Source organism: Sturnira hondurensis, unplaced genomic scaffold, assembly GCF_014824575.4.
Source record: "Sturnira hondurensis isolate 20B ecotype Veracruz unplaced genomic scaffold, ASM1482457v3 Scaffold0005658, whole genome shotgun sequence".
NCBI lineage: Eukaryota > Metazoa > Chordata > Mammalia > Chiroptera > Phyllostomidae > Sturnira > Sturnira hondurensis.
Window position 1 is genome coordinate 10,761 of NW_028078289.1, and position 7,200 is coordinate 17,960.

Sequence of the window (7,200 nt, forward strand, 5' to 3'; positions counted from 1 at the left end):
GTAGCCTTGGAACCCTTGAACTGCTCTTCTCGTCAGTATGACGTTGCTCCTTCCATGTGTGTGTCAGCAAGGCGGTAAGTGTGAGGAAGCCCTTACTTCCACTTGCTGCCTTGTTTCTGGTACCGAAACACCCTTGAAAACTATCTGATTTTAGGGAAGAGTTGGAGAAATATAAGCAAAGCAAAATGTATAAACTCAGTACTTTATACAACTCTCCCCATATCCAAAAAAAGTGTGAATACTCTTGAGAGAGGGTTTCCTCGAGGACAGCCCACGTTGTAGCCTCTGCTCAGAGTAGCGCCCCCTTCCTCTGACCACACAAGTCTTCACCCTGCTCCTCTCCACATGGCTTGGCCTGGCCACAGGTCCACCTTCCTGCCTATGCAAAGGGCAGTTTATGGGGACACATCCCTCAATATCGGAGCTATTCCATACAGAAGGGCAGCACCTTCAGCAGAGCAGTTTGGAGTAATCTTTGGCACTCACAATCTGGGTCCCTTCCAAGTCTCTCTTGCCAGTGGGGAGTGCAATATGATTCCCCTTTCTCCCCGATTCTGCTAACTGTAACACGTGAGGTTAGAGACAGTGAAGTCTAAATCTACTGCAAAGAATAGAAGGATTTCCCCGTATGTTCCATAGCGTACCTTCAGGGCAGAACAGAGGTAGCAGGTGACATACTCACGAACGTCCATGGAGCTTTGCTTTTGTTCTTCTTTTGCTTTCAGCCTTAGTATCCAGAGCCCCCAACCTGACCCAATTACAAGGCTGCTTACCCATGATTACTATCCCAAGGCCAAAGAGTTCTATAATTGGAAACAAGATATTTTGGCTTCAATTTATGTTTACATTTCAGAACAGGACCTTGGCCAGGTGGCTCAGTTGGTTGAAGCATCATCCCATGCACCAAAAGGCTGCAGGGCACATACCTAGGTTATGGGTTTGATACCCAATGGGGGCAAGTACAGGAGGCAACTGGTCAATGTTTCCCTCTCACATCAGTGTTTCTCTCTCTATCCCTCTCTGTTTCTGTCTGTCTGTCTGTCTGTCTTTCTGTTTCTCTCCCCATCCTCTACCTCTGAAATTAAAAAAAATTTCCAGACCACATAAGGGGCTCTTGGGTGAAGCCTTCTCTTTTGTGTATATTTACGTGGATGAAGGAGATGATTTATGATCCTTCCAATCTCTCTGGAGACTGGGAGACGATCTTACCTATGGCCCAAGGCTGCTCCCATAACTGAAGAAAACCACATTCACTCTCATGGACCTTCACATCACCACTTTCCCCAGCTCCCAGCCAGAAATGTCAGTTGGACGAGCCCATTTAGCCTACCAAGAAAAGGATGGAAGGCATGGGGCCTCGTCTTACTCATGTCTTGGGCCCATATTGGAGTCAAGTAAATAATAGCTACTTAATCAAAGCTAAATTGCATGCAATGAACCCATTCATATAGTACAAAATATATACTATTATACATATATCCTCAAGAAGAGTATAAACAAGAGATTTCCAATTTTTAAAGTGGAGAGAAGACCCTACTAGAGAGAAAAATGAAAATTCCCCCATCTGTGGATAAGAAGATATGATGATGCTTCCCAGTCATTAACTGGTACAAACAGAACCCTCAGAAAAGCACTCTTTTCAGGGTTTTATCCAGGGCAAGTTTAACGTCCTTATTCCTCAAACTGTAGATCAAAGGGTTGAGCATGGGAACCACGTTGGTGTAGAAGACGGAAGCATACTTGCTCTGGTACACAGGCCCAGGGAGAGAGGTTGTTCGATAGGTAAATACCCCTGACCGAAAAAACAGAGCCACAGCAAGGACATGGGAGCTGCATGTGCTAAAGGCTTTGGCCCTTCCCTCAGCGGAAGGGATGTGGAGGATACTGCGGAGAGTCAAAGCGTAAGAGTCGAAGATGCTGCTGCTAGAGGTTGTGATGGCCACTCCAACAACAAGGAAAAACACCAGCCGGTTGGCCGGGTGCTGCTGCAGGAGAGCTGCAGGAGGGGGAGCACTTCGCACAGGTCATGGTAGATGACATTGGAGTCGCAGAAGCTCAGTCTCAGCATGCTTCCAGCGTGGGCCATGGCCCCCAGGAACCCTGCCATGTAGGAACTGAACATCAGCAGAGCACAGACCTGGGGGGACATGGTGACTGTGTACAGCAGAGGCTTGCAGATAGCAACATAGAGGTCACATGCCATTGCTACCAGCACGTAGCACTCAGAATTGACAAAAAAAAAAAAAAAACAGTAGAAAAATAGTTGAGTCATGCATCCCACAAAAGAGATGACATTTTCAGGCACAAAATCATTCAGCATTTTGGGGGTAAAGACGCAAGAGTAACACAGATCTATAAAAGACAAGTTGAAAAGGAAAAAGTACATTGGAGTGTGGAGACTAGAATTCAGCCCAATCAGGATGATCAAGGCCAAGTTGCCCACCACGGTAAACACATAGATCCCTAAGAACAGGAGGAACAGGAGGACACAGAGCTCTGACTGTTCTGAGAATCCCACAAAAATAAATTCAGTCACTGAGGAGCTATTTCTCAGAGTCATTCTTTTCTGAAGGGTTCCCTGCAGAAAGGAGGGAAATGTAGGTCGACTGATGATCAGCAGAAGCATGAATTGTAAGTGACATGAGATGGAGCTGGCTGTTCACCCTTGCACCTTGCCTCCTACAACTGCGAAAGCAGCTCACAATGGTTCTCGCCTGTTTGTTGAGGTGCTCAGTTGTTTTTTTTAATTTTTATTTAATTCTTATTCAAGTACAGTTTTCTGTTTTATATTCCCTATCCTGCCCACCCCAGTGCTCCCCACCTCCCTGTCATTTCCGCCACCCACCTTAATTACTGTCCATGTGTCCTTTATACTTATTCATGTGAGTCTCTCCCCCTTTCCCCTATGATTCTCTCTCCTCTCCCCTCTGGACCCTTTCAGCCTGTTCCATATTTGAGTGTCATTGGTCATATTTTGCTTGCTTGTTTGTTTTGTTGTTTAGATTCCTGTTAACGGTGAGATCATATGGTATTTGTCTTTCACCGCCTGGCTTATTTAGCTCAGCATAATGCCCTCCAGTTCCATCCATGATGTTGCAAAAGGTAGGAGCTCCATCTTCCTTTCTCCAGAATAGAATTCCATTGTGTAAATGTACCATAGCTTTATGATCCAGTCATTTACCGATAGGCATCTAGGTTGCTTCCAACTCTTGGCTATTGTAAATTGTGCTGCTATGAACATATGGGGAGCATAGGTTCTTTTGTATAGGTGTTTCAGGGTTCTTAGGATATACTCCTAAGAGTGGAATTTCTGGGTCAAAAGGCACGTTCATTTTTAGTTTTCTTAGAAAATTCCATACTGTTTTCCATAGTAGTTGTACCAGTCTACAATCCCACCAACAGTGAACTAGGGTCCCCTTTTCCCCACAACCTCTCCAGCACTTGTTGTTTATTTCTTTGTTTATGATAGCCATTCTGACTGGTGTTAAGTGGTATCTCACTGTGGTTTTAATTTGCATCTCTCTGATAGCTAGCAACATCGAGCATCTTTTCATGTGTCTCTGAGTCCTCTGTATGTCCTCCTTGGAGAAGTGTCTGTTCAAGTCCTTTGCCTATATTTTAATTGGTTTGCTCATCTTCTTTGATTGGAGTCGTGTGAGTTCTTTGTATATTTTGGAGATTAAACCTTTGTCTGAGGTATCATTGGCAAATATGTTTTCCCAAACTGTTGCTTCTCTTTTTTTAAATAAATTTTATTTATTTATCTTTAGAGGGGAAGGGAAGGAGAGAAGGATCGATGTATAGTTGCCTCTCATGANAAGTCCTTTGCCTATATTTTAATTGGTTTTCTCGTCTTCTTTGATTGGAGTCGTGTGAGTTCTTTGTGTATTTTGGAGATTAAACCTTTGTCTGAGGTATCATTGGCAAATATGTTTTCCCAAACTGTTGCTTCTCTTTTTTTAAATAAATTTTATTTATTTATCTTTAGAGGGGAAGGGAAGGAGAGAAGGATCGATGTATAGTTGCCTCTCATGAGTCCCCTGGTGGGAACTGGCCCGCAACCCAGGCATGTGCCCTGACTGGGAATCGAACCGCGATCGTGTGGTTCGCAGGCTCCTGCTCAATCCACTGAGCTACACCAGCCAGGGCTTTTTGCTTCTCTTTTTATCTTGATACTGTTTTCCTTAGCCATGCAGAAGCTTTTAATTTTGATGAGATCCCATTTGTTTATTCTTTCCTTTATGTCTCTTGCTCTAGGGGACGTATCAGTAAAAATCTTGCTGTGTGGAATATCTGAGATTTTCCTGCCAATGTTCTCCTCTAGGGTTTTAATGGTTTCACGGCTTATATTTAAGTCTTTTATCCACCTTAAATAATTTTGATGTATGGTGTAAGTTGGTGCTCGAGTTTCATTTTTTTGTATGTGGCTGTCCAGTTCTCCCAAAACCATTTGTTGAAGAGGCTATCATTACTCCATTTTATGTTATTGCCTTCTTTGTCGAATATTAATTGAGTGTAGAGAGTTGGGTTTATTTCTGGGCTCTCTGTTCTATTCCATTGGTCTATGTGCCTGTTTTTATGCCAGTACCAGGCTGTTTTGATTACAGTGGCCTTGTAATACAGTTTGATATCAGGTATTTTGATCCCTCCTACTTTGTTCTTCTTTCTCAAAATTGCAGCTGCTATTCGGAGTCTTTTGTGGTTCCATACAAATTTTTGAAGTGTTTGTTGTATGTCTGTGAAATATGCCATTGGCACTTTAATAGGTATTGCATTTAATCTGTAAATTGCTTTGGGTAGTATGGACATTTTGATGATGTTAATTCTTCCTATCCATGAACACGGTATATGTTTCCATTTGTTTGTGTCTTCCTTGATTTCTGTCTTCAGTGTTGTGTAGTTTTCTGCATACAGGTCTTTTACCTCCTTGGTTAGGTTTATTCCCAGATATTTTATTTTTCTTTTTGCTATATCGAATGGGATTTTTTTCCTGATTTCTGCTTCTGCTGCTTCATTGTTGGTATACAAAAATGCCTTTGATTTCTGGATATTAACTTTGTATCCCGCTGTTATGCCAAATTCATTTATTAGTTCCAGCAGTTTTTTGGTAGAGGCTATAGGGTTTTCCATGTACACTATCATGTCATCTGCAAACAATGCCAGTTTTGTTTCCTCCTTTCCGATTTGGATGCCTTTTATTTCCTTTTCTTGTCTGATCGCTGCAGCTAGAACTTCTAATACTATATTGAATAGAAGTGGTGAAAGTGGGCAACCTTGTCTTGTTCCTGATCTTAGTGGAAAAGCTTTTAGTTTTTGCCCATTGAGTATGATGTTGGCTGTAGGTCTTTCATATATGGCCTTTATTATATTGAGGAATGTTCCCTCTATTCCCACCTTGCTGAGTACCTTTATCATAAATGGGTGTTGTACCTTATCAAAAGCTTTTTCCGCATCTATTGATATGACCATGTGGTTTTTGTCTTTGCTTTTGTTTATTTCGTGTATTACATTTATTGATTTGCGTATATTGAACCATCCTTGCATCCCTGGGATGAATCCCACTTGGTCGTGGTGTATGATCTTTTTGATGTATTGTTGGATGCGATTTGCCAATATTTTATTGAGGATTTTAGCATCTATGTTCATCAGTGATATTGGCCTGTAATTTTCTTTCTTTGTTGTGTCTCTATCTGGCTTTGGAATTAGGGTGATGCTGGCTTCATAAAAAGAGTTGGGGAGTTTTCCCTCCTTTTGGATTTTTTGGAATAGTCTGTGAAGAATAGGGGTTAGCTCTTCCTTAAAAGCTTTGTAGAATTCTCCTGTGAAACCATCTGGTCCAGGGCTTTTGTGTGATGGGAGTTTTTTGATTACTTCTTCAATTTCATTTGCTGTTATTGGCCTGTTCAGGTTTTCTGCTTCTTTTTCATTGAGTTTTGGAAGATTATATTTTTCTAGAAATTTGTCCATTTCACCTAGGTTTTCAAATTTCTTGGCATACAGTTCCACATAGTAATTTCTTACAATCCTTTCTATTTCTGTGGTATCAGTTGTAATCTCTCCTCTTATATTTCTGATTGTGTTTATTTGGGTCCTCTCTCTTCTTTTCTTGACGAGTCTACTTAAAGGTTTATCTATTTTGTTTCTCTTTTCAAAAAACCAACTCCTAGATTCATTTATCCTTAGAATTGTGGTTTTAGTCTCTATGTCGTTTAATTCTGCTCTGATTTTGGTTATCTCCTTCCTTCTACTTGCTCTGGGCTGTGTTTGTTGTTGTTCCTCGAGTTCTCCCAGGCGGTGGGTTAGACTGTTTGTTTGAAATGTTTCTATCTGCTTTAGGTAGGCCTGTATTGCTATGATCTTTCCTCTCAGGACTGCCTTCACTGTGTCCCATAAGTTTTGGGTTGTTGTGAATTCATTTTCATTTGTTTCCAGAAACTTTTTGATTTCTTCCCTAATTTCTATCTTGACCCATTCGTTGTTTAATAGCATACCATTCAGTATCCATGGTTTGGGGTGTTTTTGGTTTTTTCCTGTGGGGTTAGTTTCCAATTTCAGTCCCTCGTGATCAGAGAAAACGCTTGGTATGATTTCAATTTTCCTGAATTTGTTGAGACTTGTTTTGTGTCCTATCATGTGATCTATCTTGGAAAATGTTCCATGTGCATTTGAAAAGAATATGTGTTTTGCTTCTTTAGGATGAAAGGCTCTCTCTATATAAATTAGGTCCATTTCATCTAGAGTGTCATTTAATGCTGCAATATCTTTGTTGATATTTTGTTTGGAAGATCTGTCCATTTTTGACAGTGGGGTGTTAAAATCCCCTACTATAATTGTTTTGCTGTCAATATCTTTCTTGAGGTCCTCTAGGATTTTTTTTTATACATTTGGGTGCTTCTATGTTGGGTGCATATATATTTATGATGTTAATGTCTTCTTGTTGGATTCTTCCCTTGAGCAATATGAAGTGACCTTCTGAGTCTCTCTTCATGGCCCTGTTTTTGAAGTCTATTTTCTCTGATATGAGGATTGCTACCCCGGCTTCTTTTTCTTGTCCATTTGCTTGGAAAATTTGTTTCCATCCTTTCACTTTTAGTCTGTGGTGGTCTTTTGACCTGAGGTGGGTCTCTTGTAGGCAGCATATGTGTGGGTCATGCTTTCCCATCCATTCAGCTATTCTATGTCTTTTAATTGGTGCATTTA

At 41.1% G+C, this 7,200-nt stretch overlaps 1 pseudogene; it reads right to left on the minus strand.

Moving 5' to 3' along the window:
- Positions 1-1,622: 1,622 nt before the first annotated feature.
- Positions 1,623-2,563, minus strand: LOC118988054 (olfactory receptor 8B4-like; annotated as a pseudogene).
- Positions 2,564-7,200: the final 4,637 nt, after the last annotated feature.